This window comes from Suncus etruscus, chromosome X, assembly GCF_024139225.1.
Source record: "Suncus etruscus isolate mSunEtr1 chromosome X, mSunEtr1.pri.cur, whole genome shotgun sequence".
Classification (NCBI taxonomy): domain Eukaryota; kingdom Metazoa; phylum Chordata; class Mammalia; order Eulipotyphla; family Soricidae; genus Suncus; species Suncus etruscus.
The window spans coordinates 14,232,042-14,251,329 of NC_064868.1; the positions used below are offsets into that span (position 1 = coordinate 14,232,042).

General features: G+C 42.4%; 1 non-coding gene across 1 annotated transcript; it reads left to right on the forward strand.

Moving 5' to 3' along the window:
- Positions 1 to 11,892: 11,892 nt before the first annotated feature.
- LOC125999910 (small nucleolar RNA SNORA77) lies at positions 11,893 to 12,021 on the forward strand. Its single transcript, XR_007492345.1, has one exon. It is a non-coding gene; the product is annotated as a small nucleolar RNA SNORA77 (small nucleolar RNA).
- Positions 12,022 to 19,288: the final 7,267 nt, after the last annotated feature.

Genomic DNA, 19,288 nt, shown 5'->3' on the forward strand with positions numbered 1-19,288 from the left:
CAGCCATGTGTGGCCCCAAACAAAAAACAACACCTCCTAAATCCTCTAACACCTCAGCAGTGGTCTAAAGTAGACACTAAATTTAAGAGAAGTAGAAGCTCTGTGCCCTTGAGACTGGGTTTCACTGGATATTCGAGCCAGTGGTAGTGAACAAAGTGCTAGAGTCATAGTGGAGGAGTGTGCCTGCCCTACATGCTGCTGACACAAGTTCAATTACAAGCACCACATACATTGCCCTAAACCCTACCAAGAATGATCCCTTAGCACAAAGCCGAGTAAGCTCTGAGCATTCTAGGTGTGGCCCAAAAGCCAATTAAAATGAAAGCACAAACATTATAGGTTTTGTCTTTTTGTTTTTGGGTCATACCCTTTGGTGCTCAAGGGTGACTCCTGGCTCTACACTCAAAATTTGCTCCTGGCAGGCTAGAGGGGCCCTATGGGATACCAGGGATCAAACCCAGATCCATCCCAGGTCAGCCGCATGCAAGGCAATCCCCCCTACCGCTGTGCTATTTCTCCAGCCCCATTAAAGTTTTTTCTCTGGGGGGGGGTGTTAGGCCACACCCGGTGATGCTCAGGGATTGATTACTCCTAGCTATGCGCTCAGAAATCTCTCCTGGATTGGGGGATCATATGGAACTGCGGGGGATCAAACCAAAGTCCATCCTATGTCAGCCGTGTGCAAGGCAAACACCCTACCGCTGCGTCACTGCTCTGCCCCCATTAAAGTTATTTTTTTTAAAAGAAAGAAAGTTCAGGTGCTTCATAATTTGTATACATTGTTTTTGAAGATAATTCTTTAATGAAGACATGTTGGCTTCTACCACACTAGCCCTAACATTATTTTTAATTAACAGCACAAATGATGTGTTTCCTTGAGTGAAATGTAAGATAACCCAGTAGTAATCCTAAATAAAATTTTAAACTCATAAAATATAATCTCAGTAATGTGAGGATTAGCCAGTCTGATAAAGGGACAAAGATTGAATATTTAAAAAGGGGGGCACAGGTGGAGTAACTTTTTCCCCCTTATTTTTGGTTTGGGGGGCCATACCTGGCTGTGCTCAGTGCTTACTCATGGCTCTGTGCTCAGGAATCACTCCTGGTAGGGCACAGAGGATCATAAGTGGTGTCTGGATCAAATCAGACCAGTGGAAGGCAAACTCCATATCCCACTGTACTATCTTTCTGGCCCTGTGCCAGGGCATATGACAGAAAAAGTAGCAGTTTTCACCCAGATGTTTTGAGAACTAAGGAAAGCCAAAGGGGAAAAGAGCTTCAGGCTTTGGGCCTTGAAAGTGGGGTCTGAGTCCAAGAGACAAAGTACAGGGCATCAATGACACCTTAGACAGAGGAGGACACATGTGTGGACTTGGACAAAAGATGTTACCCACTAGAGTGTAGAGGACAGCAAAGGGATAGGCCAAGTCATGTCAACACATTGGTGAATGAGAGGACTGGATATCATGAAAGAACCTTAGAACTACCTACTGGAATTGTACAATGAAGAACGTTGATTATCAAAGCATTGGGACTTGGACTTACATGCCAAATCCAAGGGCCCACCTACATAGATGCTCAACACCCAAAGCTGTCCATATCCTGATCTCCAGAATTTGACAGTATGAGTCCATGACCTGCAATACTGTAATCCAGTACTTGTGTTTGAAGCCACCAAGTTGGAGGTCAATGACTTTGGAAGCCAATCGGAAAATCAATACAACTTACCTTCTACAGTACACCAAATGTTTTGAGCTGGTGAAATTTTCCAGAGAAGAATGTTCTAGTCTCCTGCACAGTGAGGATATGTGCCAGTATGTATGGAGCTGATATTGGTCTCCTGTCCTACTCATAATACTCTTTTCCTCTGGGCAGAATCCTTTCTTTCATCCCTGCAGGACAATCACAGGAGTAAAAGGAAGAAAGAAAGTTTTTTTTTATCTTGGAAACTGAGACTGTCTGGAGGTCTATTGCTCAGACAAAATTCTCTGACTTTTAGCTTCACGTTGTATTTATTTACTAGCAATCATAACAATGTGCTAAAGCCCCAGTGGCACACACTGCAGAAGTGTGTGTGTTTCAGCAGAACCAAGATAAATGAGAAACATTGGGTTTTCCAGCACGTATACCATCCCTTGAAAAGAAGTTAAAAATCTTTCAACATTCTGTTTTCTTGAAGCATTTTTTGCTAAGTGTACTGGAAATTTGATGTAATTAGCACCTGATCTCTGTATTTATATGTCGTTTGTGGAGATCTACATAGCCAATGATGAAGGAAATTAGGCGTGATTATCTGGAGTACCCTTGGCCACAAAGTATTGGAATGTTTTACCTTCCTGTTCGAATGACCAATTTAGCGTCTCACAGAAGTGCACTTTATCCTTAATTTATCCTTAATTCAGTCTCACATATCCTTCTAGACACTCTTCTTCAGCGAACTGAAATATTCTCAGTGGCCATACTGAGATTGGGGTTAAGAGGAAACAGGTGTTACAAATGATTTTCAGCCCAACTATCCTTTATAGTACCATATAGTTTGGTGCTAATGTCAGGGACTTCTACATTTTTTTCAAAAAATATTTCAATTTCTGGCCTGAGAAAAATGAAAAATCCTCTAATAATAAACCCTATTATCCCACACTTTTCAGGAAGTGAACTGATATTCTAAATAAAGCCTAATTCTTTTTTCCTTAAAGCCTAATTCTTGTTTGAAATGTCACGGAGTTTTCCCTTTCCCCATTCAGATCTCTCATCTGAATGCAGCACAAAGAGATTTTGGGAGGACTCCCTTTAACTCCCCAAATATGGGCCTTCAACTAGCAGCATTAAGTGCTCCTGGGCGCATGTTGTTAGAACTGCAGGTAGAGCCAGCCCAGAATCTTAACAAGTGTTCCCGTGACTGCCTTGCACATTCTTGTTTGAGAACTAGAGGCTGAGAGTTGCTAGAATAAATGGAGTTACTATTTCAGCAGCTGGCATGTGGAAGGCACTCAATACATTTTCCATAAAAACAACCTGAAAAAGACTCACTGAAGATCCACAATATTAGAAGAGACAGCCTCATGGCATAGTCTATCTCTAAGCTTTATTGAGTTTCAATGGATTCTTCCATCATGCAGCCAGCCAATGACCTGGCATTCACTGTAGTAAAAAGGGTTAGGTTAACTTTCTGAATCACTGTCTTGCATTTTTAATGCCCTGTTGTGATAAGTGAGCTTACAGTAGGAGAAAGTTTGTCTTTGAAAACGGATGGGAGAAAAAAATATATACAAACCTCAGGATTTGCCTTTTTTGGTGTCCCTGGCAGAAGATTGTCTCCTCCACATTGGCGTCACCTGGGTCTTTCTATTCTCTAATTATACCCTGTGCCTTTGGCATGATCATGTGAATAGCTTGAACATTTTTTAGAATTAGGCAGGAGATAGCTATGAGATAAAAAGGTTGTGCACTGACTGCAGTCAGCTGGAGGCCTGGCTCAGGAAGAAGAAGGGAGGCTGGATATAACCTTGATCTAAGGGCATTGCTGTAGGAAAAGGCTTGTTATCAGGACAATTTGGTCATGATTGCAGAACATTCCATGGGAGGGTGTATGAGCTGGAGCATAGGACAAAGGACCCAGAGGAGGGTAAACAGGAATTGGATGCCTTACTGAGCTCTTCTTGGACCAGTTGGGTATCTTAGGGAACTGTGAAACTTGGGGAATTTGTCACTTCAGTTGGGGGTAAGTCAGGACCCCTATGAGTAGATCATTTTGGTTCTTGACCTGGTATTGTCCTAGCCATGGTGTCTGTCTTGTTGTGTCAACGGAGGAACAGTTATATTTGGGGGTAGAGGTGGGAGAAAGTTAGGCTACACCCAGTGGTGCTTCTGAGTTACTCTTGGTTCCTGTGCTCTGTCACAGAGCGGTAGAAACCCCAATACAAACTAAAACTTTTTTGTTACATGTCTTCTTTAATCTCACATTCCCTTGTTTGGTTCTGCGGTGTTTCTCTGGACCCTGCCAGTGGCATGTTGAGGCCTCTGAGGGCAATCCTGGATCTCAAAGGGTGCAGGTTTTTGGCTTCACACCAACAGTATTGGGAAGCAACATGAAAAGCTCTTTCCCTTGACATGACTGGTTTTAAAGGAGGTGAATACTTCTTCCATTCTGGATATTAAGGTGAAATGGGAAGCTTGTTGGCAAATGTCCCTTCCCATGTAAAGAAATGATAATATGTGCAAGTCTTGACAAGAAGAGCTTATTTTCTGTCATTATCCCCACTTCCTCCTGCTTGAAGCATGCACATTGGCACAAAGTCATGATGAATCACAAGATACAAAATGCCTTGTCCTCGTGCCTTTTTCAGTCTTTTGTTGCTTCCTTATGTGATTCCTGTTATGAGAGAAAAACACCCCAGGATAATTCAATGTTCTGTCCAGTTTCCTCTAATGCATTTACTTCATCATGCATTTGGAGGCATGAGTATGATTCTGGAGATTGAACCCGAGGTTGACATTTTTCTTGCTTGGGGGATTAGATTATACCTTGCAGTGTCCAGGGGCTGCTATTGGCTCTTTGCTCAGGGATCACTCCTGGTGATGCTCCAGGGACAGAAGAGTGGATGCAATCATGCACAAGAAGCTGCTGAAAACAGTTTTTGTAGAATTGGAAATTCCTAACTGGAAGCAACTCTGCAGTCGAGGCCTACAGTGACTTTTGATGGTTTCATTTGGATCCACCTGAATTAGATAGAAGGTGTCCAGACATTTGTTCAAGCAAGATTATGACCCATTCTGCCTGGAATTCTCCCACATCCCAAGTTGGGGGGTGTCTCATTCCTTTCCTTTTCTTTATAGAGTTCTCTCTCATATTTCTTAAATAAAATGTTTGGGGATTGGAGTGATAGTACAGTGGGTAAATGGCTGAACTAGATTCAATTCCTAGCATCCCATAGGTCTCCTGAGTGGTTCCTGAATGCAGATCCAGGAGTAAACCCTGAGCACCACTGGGTGTGGCCCCAAAAATCATATTAACAAAATGTTTTTTAACATGCATCACCCCAGGGTTCTTGGCATGTCTATGGCAGTGTTTAAGGCTAATATTTGAAAGGCTGACTGACTATAAAGCAGACAATTTTTGCAAACAAGGGGATCTCTGCCAATCCATTGAAGGACTAAATGGAATAGCAGGGTGACCCTCCACCAAGTGAGAGAGAATGTCCCCTCTCCATGACCTTTAAGCCTGACCTTTGGTACTTTGTCTCTGCTGATTTGTAACCAGGTACAAATTGGTTCTTTCTGGATCTATTCTAGAACTAGAACATTGGCTTTGCAGATTTGGGGGTTGCCCTTTCCCCTGAACTCCAGAATCACAGGATCCAATAAATTTCTTTCACTTTCTTTTTTTTTGATTGCTATTTTTTTTTTTGTGGTTTTTGGGTCACACCCGGCAGTGCTCAGGGGTTATTCCTGGCTCCAGGCTCAGAAATTGCTCCTGGCAGGCACGGGAGGACCATATATGGGACGCCGGGATTCGAACCGATGACCTCCTGCATGAGAGGCAAACGCCTTACCTCCATGCTATCTCTCCGGCTATTTTTATTTGGTTTTTGCTTTTTATATGAAACTATTTAGTCTCCTTAATACAGCTGGTTTAGATACAACAAGTGTACTCATCACCTGTTTGTCTGAGAACTTTTAAAATAGATTTTCTTTTTTCTTTTTTTTATGATTATATTTATTTAAACACCGTGATTACAAATATGATTATAGTTGTATGATTACAGTCGTGTAAAGAAACCCCCCTTCACCAGTGCAACTTTCCCACCACCAATTTCCCAGATCTCCCTCCTCCCCACCCCCCCACACCTGTACTCGAGACAGGCTTTCTACTTCCCTCATTCATTCACATTGTTATGATAGTTTTCAGTGTAGTCATCTCTCCAACTGCACTCATCACTCTACGTGATAAGCTTCATGTCATGAGCTGCCCCTACCAGCCCTCATCTCTCTTGTCTCTGAGATACTGTCAAAAATGTCTTTCATTTTTCTTAAAGCCCATAGATGAGTGAAACCATTCTGCATCTTTCTCTTTCCCTTTGACTTACTTCACTCAGCATAATAGATTCCATGTACATCCATGTATAGGAAAATTTTATGACTTCATATCTCCTGATGGCTGCATAATATTCCATTGTGTATATGTACCACAGTTTCTTTAGCCACTCATCTGTTGAAGGGCATCTTGGTTGTTTCCAGAATCTGGTTATTGTAAATAGCGCTGCAATGAATATAGGTGTAAGGAAGGGATTTTTGTATTGTATTTTTGTGTTCCTCAGGTATATTCCTAGGAGTGGTATAGCTGGATCATATGGAAGCTCAATTTCCAGTTTGTGAAGGAATCTCCCTATCGCTTTCCATAAAGGTTGTACTAGACGGCATTCCCACCAGCAGTGAAAATCTCTTTCACTTCCTATCTATCCAAATTCTATTGGTCTCCCCTCTTTCTCCTCTCTCTCTCTCTTTCTCTCTTTCTCTCTCTCTCTCTCATTGAGAATGCAGCACAATCTTTCTTTAGATTTGAATATGTGATATTCTGGTCCTTGGCCAAACAGCTCCAGATCCTGGCTAACCAGTTACTATATGTTCCCAAGCATGTGTAGTTAGAAGGGGAAACTAAAGGTAGAGACTCAAGCCTTCCATTAAGGTCTGATCTATGTCTTCACACTTCCTAGTCTAGTATCTGATTAGATCAGTGAGTTCTGGACCCCACTGGATGAGAAACCTGGGCTATGTATTTCTTTGTTGTTTTCTAGAATTCTCCAGTGTTTATGAGGTCTTGTCATGGTAAAAATCTACTAGAACAGAAGTAGGCTGCTTTCTTTTATCTTCTGTTACTGGTAAGAATGTAATAGGAATGAAAAATGTCTTCTTTCAATATGGTCATAAACAAAAGCAGAAACAAATGCTGATATGTTCCCCAAAGATGTCTACTATGGAATATTTGATTGCAAGGTGTAATAAAATAGTTTTAGTAATTGACTTTGCCTGGCATTTTCTTTCTTTTGGGATTGATACCAAAAATATTTTATGTTTACTAAGATTGGGAAATTTCTATTTTGTTTTGTTCTGGGGCCACACCCGGCAGTGCTCAGGGATTACTCCTGACTCTCTGCTCATGCATCACTCCTGGTGGGCTCAAGGGATTATATGGGATGCCAGGGATCACACTCAAATTGTCCATGTGTAAAGCAAGTCTCCTACCTGCTGTACTCAATGGGCATCTTTTTTTAATAAGTCAGATGCTCAGGGAAGAGATGGACATGAATTAAATTTTATTTTCACTCTTGAACATGATAGGGATTTTGCACATCTCTCTCTCTCTCTCTCTGTGTTTGTATTCTGACTTGTAATCTACAGGGACTGACACAGGAAAGCAAGCCAAATTTCAGTTTATTATTTCTAATTTAACTCACTAATTTGTATAAGGAATATTACATATTCTGACAATTTACTAGCAGAAAATAATAAAGTGCCTGGGCTTAAAAATAAGACAATTTCAGAATTTTCTCTATCCGTGACATAAAGTGTCTCCAAGAAGAGGCTTCATTTCAAATTTGCACAAAGATGTCACAGACTGATGACAATCATAGTGATGGGTAAATTTCTTTTATCCTTTGGGCCACAGCTAGCAGTGCTCAGGGCTTAGTTCTGAGCAGGAATCACTCCTGGTGGTGCTCAGGGGACCAGATCTGGGATCAAACCTGGGTTGTTCAGGTACAAGTCAAACACCCTGGGGCCGGAGAGATAGCATGGAGGTAAAGCATTTGCCTTTTCATGCAGAAGGTCATCAGTTCGAACCCCGGCATCCCATATGGTCCCCCGAGCCTGCCAGGAGTGATTTCTGAGCATGGAGCCAAGAGTAACCCCTGAGTGCTGCCGGGTGTGTCCTAAAAACAAAAACAAAAAAAAAATAACAAGTCAAACATCCTACCCACTGTTCTATCTGTTAAGCACCTTTAGTACTAAGTGGGTTCATTAGTAGTTGTGCCACATCTACTTTTGTGCTCAACTCCCATATCTTGCCTTTGAATCTCCCCAAATACAACATTCCCTTGATATTACAATCCATTCCATTACCTGAAAACCATTTTTTCTGGGATTTATCCCTGGGTTGGCTGTATGGGGATCCTGAGGTTAAGCCTGGGTTCTTTCCACAAGGCTTTGCAGCAAAGCCACACAGATGCACCAGAATGTAGTATGACTCTCCATCCCCCGGATAGCTCCTCCTTAGCTCTCATCTAACTTCAAGGCAATCAAACCATGAGGCCCAGAGCAATGGAACCAAGTGTGATGTAAGGTGGTAGCTGAAGTCTCTCTTCTTAGCATACAATCATGATCTCCATTCTTTTGTCTTGGATTTGTGACTGTCCCCAGTAGTAATAGGGGGCTACTCCTGGATCTGTGCTCAGGGAATTTTCTTGGAAGTGCTTAGGAGACAGTGGAGTGCCAGGAATAAAACCAGGATGTATGACATGCAAGAAAAGTGCCTTACCCACTGTACTATTTCTTGTGCCCCATAATCTCAATTTTAAAAGAAAGGACAGCAATGCTTAAATTGGTTCCCAGACTATCCAAAATGGCCCAACTGGGATTTAGATAGTCTCTCTGCTGCTTATGAGCACAATTTCAAGGTTCATTGAGCCTTGACAAGGCTATTTCTACTGCCATTGTCAATTGGGGCATCTGGCTATTTCTTCTGCTTGTTTGTTTGTTTTGTTTTTAGAGCACAAGTGGCAACAATCAAGGATTACTCCTGGCTCTACACTCAAAAATCACTTCTGGAAGGCTTGGGGCCCACCATATTCGATGCTGGGGATCAAATCTGGGTTGGCTGCATGCAATACAAACTCCTTACTTGCTGTGCAACACTCCAACCCCACATCTGGCTATTTCTCAGTTGATTAAGAAGCAGAATTTTGGGCCTGGAGAGATAGCACAGCAGCGTTTGCCTTGCAAGCAGCCGATCCAGGACCAAAGGTGGTTGGTTCAAGTCCCGGTGTCCCATATGGTCCCCCGTGCCTGCCAGGAGCTATTTCTGAGCAGACAGCCAGGAGTAACCCCTGAGCACCGCCAGGTGTGACCCAAAAACCAAAAAAAAACAAAAAAAAGCAGAATTTACTTTATTCTTTAAGCACTATTTACATATATTTTGGTGTTTTTGTTTGAGGGGGGAGTCACACTCAGTGGTACTCAGGGATCCCTCCTCGTGGGACTTAGGGGAACATATTTGATGCCAGGGATTAAATTGGTGTCAGCTGAGTACAAGGCACATGCCCTAGCAATAGTACTAAAGATATGGCCTTATTATGTAAATATCATGTAGATATTATAAAAACGATTGAGGACTGAGGGAAAATTATAGTCTCCTAAGTGAAAAAATTGGAATGTTGAATAAAAAGTAATTCATGTGATTTCTATTAAATGACTTTGACCTTTAGGGCTAAAGAGATAGAGCAAAGTTTTGTAGTGCATGTTTTTTTGTTGTTATTGTTTTGTTTGTTTTGTATTGCGGTCACACCCGGCGGCACTCAGGGGCTACTCCTGGCTCTGCGCTCAAAAATCGCTTCTGGCAGGCTCTGGGGACCATATGGGATACCGGGAATTGAACTTTGCATGCAAGGCAAATGCCCTGCTGCTGTGCTATCTCTCTGCCCTCCACTCATCACTTCTATGTAATTTCATATTAGAAGTGTTCACTATAGGGGCCAGCGAGGTGGTGCTAGAGGTAAGGTGTCTGCCTTACAAGCGCTAGCCAAGGAAGGACCACGGTTCTATCCCCCGGCGTCCCATATGGTCCTCCCAAGCCAGGGGCAATTTCTGAGCGCTTAGCCAGGAGTAACCCCTAAGCATCAAACGGGTGTGGCCCAAAAACCAAAAAACAAAATAACAAAACAAAACAAAAAAAGAAATAAAAGGAGTCCAAAGCAGAAGAGAAGTGGAAGTAGCATTGTTTACAGCTGCACAATAATATATAGGTTGAAAATCCAACAGTCCATTAGAAAGCTTTTAGTATAACAATGGTGGCTACAAAATCAACATACAAAAACTATTTAAAAAAAACTATTTCAGTCCTATATGCAAGTAACAAATGAGAAGAAATTATGAAAATGATCCCCTTCACAATTGTATCCACGAGAAGCCATTAATATATTGTTGTAAAGCACAGAATTTCAATTAATAAAAAAATTAAAAGCACAAAAGAGGATCTAGAGCACTAGTATAGAAGGTAAGGTGTGTGCCTTGCATATGGCAGAGCTGATTTAATCCCTGATATCCCATATGTTCCCCTGAACTCCCAGGAATGAGCGAGGAGTAAATACTGTGCACGGCCAGTGTAAACTACAACCCCTACCTCATTCGCTCTCCCAAAAAAATCCCCATAAAAGATTCATCTACTTAGGGATAAACACTCGAGGTGAATGATCTCTATAACAAAACTACAAGATACCGTTAAAAATACAGATATATTAAAAGGTGAAAAAACATATTTAATAGTTTTAATTAGAAGTAATAGACTTCAAAATGTCCATATTATCAAAAGCAATATATAATTTAAAGTGATCATAATAATTTCCAATGATATATTAAAGTAAATAATAAATTAAGAAAACTGAGGCTTATATGGAACCACAAACGACTATAGTAATCCTGTTTTGTTTTGTTTTGTTTTGTTTTGGACCACACCCGGCAGCGTTCGGGGGGGGGGGGGGGGGTTACTCCTGGCTCTGTGCTCAGAAATTGCTCCTGGCAGGCTTGTGGGACCAACTGGGATGCCAGAAATTGAACCCAGGTCAGTCCTGGATCGGCCGTGTGCAAGGCAAATACCCTAGTGCTGTGCTATCGCTCCGGCCCATGACTATAATAATCCTGAGGAAGGAAATTATAAATGTAAATGGAGCAGTACAATGTTACTTGAATTCAAACTATACTACAAACAATAACACAGAGGCCAGAAAGAGAGAAAGTGTAGCAGGGAGGGCATTTGCCTTATAGGCAGTTGACTTGGGTTTATTCTCTAGTATCTCATATGTCCCCTGAACACTGCCAGGAGTAATTCCTGAGGGCAGAGCCAGGAGAAACCTCTAAGCATCTCTATTTGGGTTCAACCTCCCCAATAATGAGAATAAATAATACTACAAAGTGACAACAATTAAAACTGTATATTGGGATATTAAACAAACACAGATCATAGAGCCAAAAACCCAGAAATAAATTTATACATTTACTGATATTTAATTTATACTACTTAAGACCACATAAAGGACAAAGAAGTCTCTTTACTCAATGCTGCTGGGAAAATTACAGTGTCACATACATAAGAATGAAACTTGACAACTCTCTTAAGTCCATTTACAAAACTGAATTCAAAATGGGTTAAAGACAATTGATATAAAACTCAAATGATAGGGTCGGAGTAATAGTACAGTGGGTAGGGCATTTGCCTTGCATGCTGCTGACCAGGGTTTGATCTGTGGCATTCCATATGGTCCTCCGAGCCTGCCAGAAGTAATTTCTGGGTACAGAGACAGGAGTAAACCCTGAGTGCTTCCAGGTGTGGCCCCAAAACAATAAACAAAAACAATAAAACTCATATGATAGACTGGGATGTGGCATAGCCAACACAGTACATACCTTGTAAATAGGTTTAGTTCCTGGCTCCACATACACACAAAAACTCAAGAGAAACAAACAAACAAACAAAAAAACAAAAGTCTCTAAAATTTAGCAATAAAGTATGTAGATGATCACACAGGGGAAGAATTCCATAACCTTAGCTTTAGAGAAGTTTTTGGGAAATTCACTCCCACAGACATGCAAGTGAGTAAAGATTTAAAGAACAAGAGAAGTATTGCAGACTCACTCTGCACCCTGCTATAGCCTCAAGTGCGGGTGCTTTTTCTGTCTGCCACAGAAACATTCCAGGGGCCCAGGACCACTTTGACCTTGTCAAAGTAGATGGAGCTGCCTGGCAACACAGGAAAAAAAAAAGGAAAAAAAAAGAACAAGAGAAGTAGAATGCCTGTCATGAATACAGGCAGGGAAGGGTGAGGAGGGGGGCATTGGTAGTGGGAATGTTGCACTGGTGAAGGGAGTGTATTCTGTTTATGATTGAAACCCAACTACGAACATGCTTGTAATCATGGCACTTAATTAAAGATTTATATAAAATGATTCATCTTTAAATTGAAAAGGTTTTGTAGCACAAAAGAAAATATAGAAAAAAAAACAGAACAAAAACACAGCCTACTTATTGGGAGAAAATAATCACACATCATATATCTGGTAAGGATTAATATCTGATATGTATGAAAAACCTATACAACTTAACCAGAAACAAGGAATGTGAGCAATAATCAATAGATGATTGGCTAGAGAAGATTTGGTTCATTCATCAGGGAATACTACTATTTAACTATGAAAAGAAGAAAATTTACAGGAGAGGTAGCTCAAAGGCCCAGAGCCCATACTTTGCCTGGTCCAGGAGGAAGTGGTTTCTGAGTAGGAACAACATTGGGTATCATCACCAAATAAATTCTTTTTGTTTACTATCCACATCTAGCCGTCCTTGGTGGATCATGTGGTGCCAGGGATCCAACTTGTGGATCCTATAGCACGATTTTGGCTCTGTCAACCAAAATGTTTCTGAGCAAGATAAGAATGAAAACAGAGGATACCGAAGCACCTGCCCATTCCGCCCTACTCTGGATGGAAAAAATTGACTCAGATATGATAAAAAGATGATTCCTCTGGGGACATTTTCAGACCCTTATAGTAAAATCATCACACCTGAAAAATAAAGGGCACCAAAAGCAGTAGCTTGTGAACCTTCAATTCCTCTCTCTGGGAACACCACAATTAATTAAACGGGTATTCCCAGATATCACAACAGCAACAGCAGCAACAGCAACAACCGAAGAGCAGGAAAGGAGGGAAACTAAGCTTAAGTTACATCCTGGTACTTTGGAGTAGGTAGTTTGGATCTCAATGAAGGTAGTTGTTCCTGCTATCAGTTACCACTATTTTGTACCAAATATTTAGTATACATAAGACAGCTGTCACTTACGTAGCCCACACTTGTATTCATGGCTCTTTGTAGGTCCGGGCTGGGCAGTGTGGGCTTTGACTGGCCACCCTCCTGGCTCTGAGTGCTGACAGGGCAGTGCAATCAGTTTCCCTTTTACTCTGTATTAGGGCGCAGCTAGCCAGAACCCAGGACCTCACCTGTGCAAGGTGAGAGCCCCAGTGCTCCTTCCTAAACCTCAGCAGGCTGCGGTTTCTAGAGGTTGCCTAGTAATCAGCAAGGCACTGGGGTTCCCCTCAGCACCACGTCCTACCCATGATTTCCCAGCCTTCTCCATGACCATAGTTGTTTTCCCATTAGCTTCATTTCTTCTTCATTACCTCAATTATCCACCATGGCAACCTTGAGGTCTGGAAAACAGATCTGACCTGCTGAGTGTAGCCTGGGAAGGTAATGTTTGCTTCTAGCTGCTTTTTTTTTTTAAAAAAATAATATCTTTATTAAGCACCATGATTACAAACTGCTTCTCTTTGGTCTGCCTTTCACTTTCTGCCAATTGCTTCTGGGCTTACTGAAGCCTGGGCTATGGTCACAAAGGCAGACTCCACGAAGCTACGAAGGGGGGCAGCACCCCAATATTCACAGTGTCACAAGACAGTCAACTTTTTCTATTTTGCTTGGGAGCCCTATGGAAAAGTGCTCAAGGCTTATTCCTGGCTCTGTGCTCAAAAATCACACCTGGTAGGGCCTGGAGAATTCTATGGGGCTACTAAGGATCAAGTCCAGCACATTCCTCATCGAATTCTTACCTTTGTTCATGGGCTCAGACTAATTCAGACTGAGACTATCTATATCTTCCCAGGGAGGAATTGTTTCTGGAATTTTGTGGTAATTGGCTGTGAGCGAAGAGAATAATAGAACTAGTTTTGGAGTATTTAAATAAGGCACCTTAGTCAATACTTGACTTTTGGGACATACTTTGAAGTGCTCCATGTTGGGTTTTCAGTGCTCAATGCTCAACACTCAGTGCTCAGTGCTGGGGGGCACTCCCAATGGGGCAGTGCCTGGGCTCAACCCAGCCCCCTGCTTGCAAAAGTTTCACTTAGCATCTTCAGCCAGCTCCCTACCCCAACATTTTTCTATTGGGCCTTCACATATGTGGGACACTGGGGATTAAACCTAGTGTGCAAGGCAAGAGCCCTATCTGTTGTACTATATATAGCTCCAGCCCCTCATGGAACTTTTATTTCTTGAACTGAAACAAATCTTCTCCCTGTACCTGCTATTCTCCTAGCTCACAGCCAGTTACCACAAAGTTCCAGAACCGATTCCTCCCTGAAGAAGATACAGGTGGTCTGAGTTAGTCTGAGCCCATGAACAAGGGTAAGTAGGAGCATTTAGGGCAGAGCAGGTGAGGAAGGTGTTGGACCTGGTCCTTAGTATCCCCCACAGAATTCCCCAGGCCCTTCCAGGTGTGATCCCTGAGAACAAAGCCAGGAGTAAGCCCTGAGCTCTTCTCCGTAGGGCTCCCAAGCAAAACCAAACCAAAAAATTGTCTTGTGACAGCATGCATACTGGGGTGCTGCTCTACCGCATAGCTTTGTGGAGTCTGCCTCTGTGACCATAAGATTGTGCTAAAACAAGGGTACAAACTAAGGTCTCCTCAGGGAACATAGACTCTATGGGAAAGAAATAGGCCTAGAGAAGGCTTGTCTCTCTGGAATCTGAATAATACTAGAAGATTCTACCCATTGACTGTCAATGACCCAAAGCAGACCTCCTGGGCTTTGAGTTGGGTGGGAGAAAACATTGCTTCTGAGTGTGTTCAGAAGAGAAAGTTTAAGGGTTTGAGAGTATGCAAAACATGTGGGATCCCTCAGTTCCATTCCTAGTATCACACTGTTCCCAGCAATGCCAGGAGTTATCTTAAGCACAGAGCTAGAAGTAACATCCTCACATTCCAGCACTCATGGTGTGCCCCCTAAATAAAAAAACATAAAGAAAGCCTACAAATGGCAAATGTGTACTTTTTACTTTAAAAAATCCCCTGTACTATCTTTCCAGCTCCCGCCCAAGTATTTCATAGGAAAATTACATAGTAATTACATAGTTCATCCTTTAGAGATAAGAAAAAATGAAATATGATCTAAAAGATCACGTTTGATAAGAAAATCCCAAAACTTCACACAGGGCAGTGCTGGGGCCTTGGAGATAATACAGAAGTTAAGATGCTTATCTTGCATGGATCTACCCCAGTTAGATCATGGAACCACACTGAGCACCACCAGGTATGGCAGCAAATTACTACCTAATCACACACACACACACACACACAAAACCAAAACACTGTAGATCTGAAAAAATAGAGAACAATGGATTTATGACCCAATTAAACAGAAAAAAATGTTTCTTACTAAAATCAACTTCACAACTCTAAAATTCAGAAATCTAAGCTCCTAATTGCAGAAAGACTTTTGGTATGGGTGCAAACTTTGCCAGCAATAAAAGAACCAGTGTATTTATAAAAGAAGGCCCTATAGAAAAACGGTCCATAATAACACTTCTGAAAAACAGCAGCAGTAAAATACCTGCAAAAATAATTCCATAGATCATTAAAGCTGAAAAAAAAATCACAGCTGAGCAGCCTAACCATGGGCTCTTCCCTAGAGAGGCATATTAAGCATCGAATTAATGTGTCTCTGGTCCCAGAGCTCCTGGTGGGGCAGAGCATTTTAATGATTTTTTTCAAAGTAGCCAAAATGCGAGAATTAGCATAAAGGCAGGTCTTCAAGAGCTCCTTGGAGCCCAGGGTTTATTACTTTTATTCCATCTGTCTAAACATTTAAAGACGAGCCTGGGGCACGCGTTCTTCACCTGGGGCATCTCTAGTTGCTTGAGAAAAAATATAAGCAAAACTCAAAGGTGTCGGATAGACTTTTGTTTTGCAGCAAGAGGAAAGGTCAAAGGTCAATCAATTGCTCAAAAGCTCAGAATTGCTTGGGGGAGGGGCTGGAGATTTAGTAGTGAGAATCCTTCTTGCACAAAGCTCCACCTGGAGTGATCAGAGTATGGAGGCGTGGTCCCCAAATTAACCCAAATATTGCTTGGAGAGCTCAGCTGCATCTTACTGCACCCTCTGAGAATAGAAAGAAAATCAAGGCTTGGGAAGGACCTGAGGTTCCCTCAAGGGAAGTAAAGACCAGGTTAAAGACTCACATTGGGAACCTGATCCTTAGCCAAATCCTTAACAGCCTGGAGAAATCTCTCGCCTAACAAAACACGTCCGCTCTCCTGCCACCTAGCGATTGGTTCTAAGCACTACAGTTTTTTTCTCTCGGAACCTGGGCTAATGTTTCTTGTTTGTTTACTACTTTAACAAAATTAAAGCATTGTGATATACACAGTTATTCATAGTTGGCTTTCAGACATACAATGTTTCAGCACCAATCCCACGACCAGTGTCAACTTCCCTCTACCCATGTTCTCAGTCCATCCTACGCCACCATCCCCTTCCAGGCAGCCATCATAACAAGTGTCATCGTTTTAAGTTTGGTTATTCAAGTTTGGGACTCATGATTTCATTGCTGTTGATTCTGTGGCTTGGATATTTAACTCTGTCCTTCCTTAACGCCACCAAGACACTTGGGTCCCGTTTTTCTCCTCCTCCACTCAACTTTTTCCCTTCTCTTCACTACACTTTTGAGGCCAAGAGTGTTGTAGACAGCCCACATTAAAGCCACAGGAAGAAGGATAAATATAGGATATGGTCTTTAGAATAACTACGTGAAGAAAATTCATGTTGATTTTTTTATTTTGTTTTGTTTTTGGTGTTTGGGCCACACCTGGGGCTTACTCCTGACTCTCTGCTCAGGGATCTCTCTCTCTCTCTCCTGCTGGTGCTCAGGAGACCATATGTGGTGCCGGGTCTTGAATCCAGGTTGACTTTGTGCAAGTCATGCACCTTCCTTGTTTCTCTGGTTCCAGTGCTGATGTTTGGACTTTTGACCATTCTGGAAGAAGGCGGTCATGGTGCTTTCCAGTCGACTTTAGAGAGACGATCCCCAATTTGTGGTCACTGTGGTCACTAGGACAAGCTTCCTAGGAACATACTAGAAACACCTCACCCCAGACTCCCTGCATTTGGATCTTAAGGGATGGATGGGCTTACACAAGCCTTCCGTCCAGACTAAAGAGGAGCCGAGTTTAAGTGCCACCATCAGGAACGTTGGGAAAAGCTGACTTCTCCATTCTTTGGCTTGTTAAGTTGAGCAGTGGGTCCAAAGGTAGATGGAGTTCACTTGACTGACCAGGGGCTCTTGCTGTGAGATTCAAAACAGGCAGTGATTCACATGTATGCTAAAGTTGCAAGCATAAAGGGGTTGGGCCAGATAACAGCTAAGTTTCCACTCAGAGGTTATATCATGCCCAACTGTTAATGAGGCCACAGAGCAAATAATATTCAACCTCTTGAAAATAACACGTCTTTTTTTCTCTCCTTAACTATTTGAAGATATGCAGGTGGACTAAACTGGGCTAAACTCAGACTGGAATAAATCCAGTCTGGATCAAATCCAGGGCTCCTGTATGCATGTAAGCATGAGCTTAGCCTGGAGTGGGAAAATTAGGAGCAGATGCAGGAGTGACACACTCTGAGCAAAATGTCATAAGTCATAAAGTATGATCAGAACAGAGCAGAAGAGCCAGGTTGAGCTGATGGCTTGAGCAGGAAGAGAATAATTAGGAAATGCCTGTATGGAAATATATGGGGTTGCAGAAACAATGAGTAATTGTATATAACTATATGGAGTCACAGAACAATTAGGAAATGTCTTTATGGAACTATTTAGGGCCACAGAACAATTAGTAAATGTCTATATTAAACTATATGGGGTCACGGAAACAATTAGTAAATGCCTGTATGGAACTTAATACAGAATCACTGATTGGACCCAGGATTGTGTACATTAGCAACCAATGTGTTAGTTATTCAATCCATGAAGATCCAATCTGGCTTTGACCTGGGAATCCATTTATAGTTGAAACTGGTTCTCCTGCTAATCTACAGATGCTCCACCAAGCATTTGAGCCACCTCAGGAAGTTCTGGCTCAGAAGAACAATCTTACTGCCTGGGGAGGAGACTTTCATTGTTGTTACCTGAGAAAACAGACAGGGCTTCATTGGCTGGACAATGTGGAGAATGGATTTCAGAACAAAGGGTAGAATTTTGAAGGCATAGTTTGGAGTGCTCAGGGAGCTGGTGAGAAAGTCACAGCAGGAGGAAGTTGGGGCAATTCTGTTTCAGCAAGATCACTTTGAAGCCTGGACGTCATATTGCATCATGGGATTATCCTTTGCTTCATCTCCTGTGCCCTCTCTCCCTCTTGTAGCATGAGGGCAGGGCACAGGGGTTACTCCTGGCAGGCTTGGGGGACCATATGGGATGCCAGGGATTAAAGACAAGTCCGTCCCAGGCCAGCTGCATGCACGGCAAATGCCCTACCACTGTACTATCTCTCTGGCCCCTTCTTAGACACAGAACACTGGTTTTAGGATTGAAGAGCCTGCAAAAAGCAAAGCAGAATGTCCTCATTTCCCATGTGAGCGAGGGTCAGCCAACAAGCCGGCACCACATGAAACAGGCTCACGGTCCTCAAATGGGGTCTTGCCATTCCTCATCATTTTGTTCTAACATTGACATGAGAAAAGCCATCTTGGCTGTCATAGACGGAAATATTACTAGAGGACTGTATATAGCATTGATATGATGTCAGGCCCCTTTTGCATGATCTGGCAAAACGAACTAAGGAAGGGGCTCAATTGAATTTTCTGGTGGTGAGGAAAATTGCTCTTTTTTTGGGAGGGGCACACCCAGAGATGCTCAGGGTTTATTTCTGGCTTTCATCTCAGAAGTCACTCCTGAAAGGCTTGGAGGACCATATGGGATTCCCAGAATTGAACTTAAGTCAGCTGTGTGAAAGACAACTGCCCTACCCACAGTGCTATCACACTGGCCCCAGGGGGGGGGCACATTGTTTCATTCATGGCAATGCTCAGGGGGTTTGAAATCCAGTACCCAGCATGCAAAACATGTGATCTAATGCAAGGGTGTTGGCATTTGAAATGGAAGGATCCAAAGCAGTCTTGCTGAGTCTTGCTGCATGGGGAAGGACTCACTTTCTCCTGTGTGAATTTACAAAGAAGTGCAGGCTTGCAAAGGTTCAATG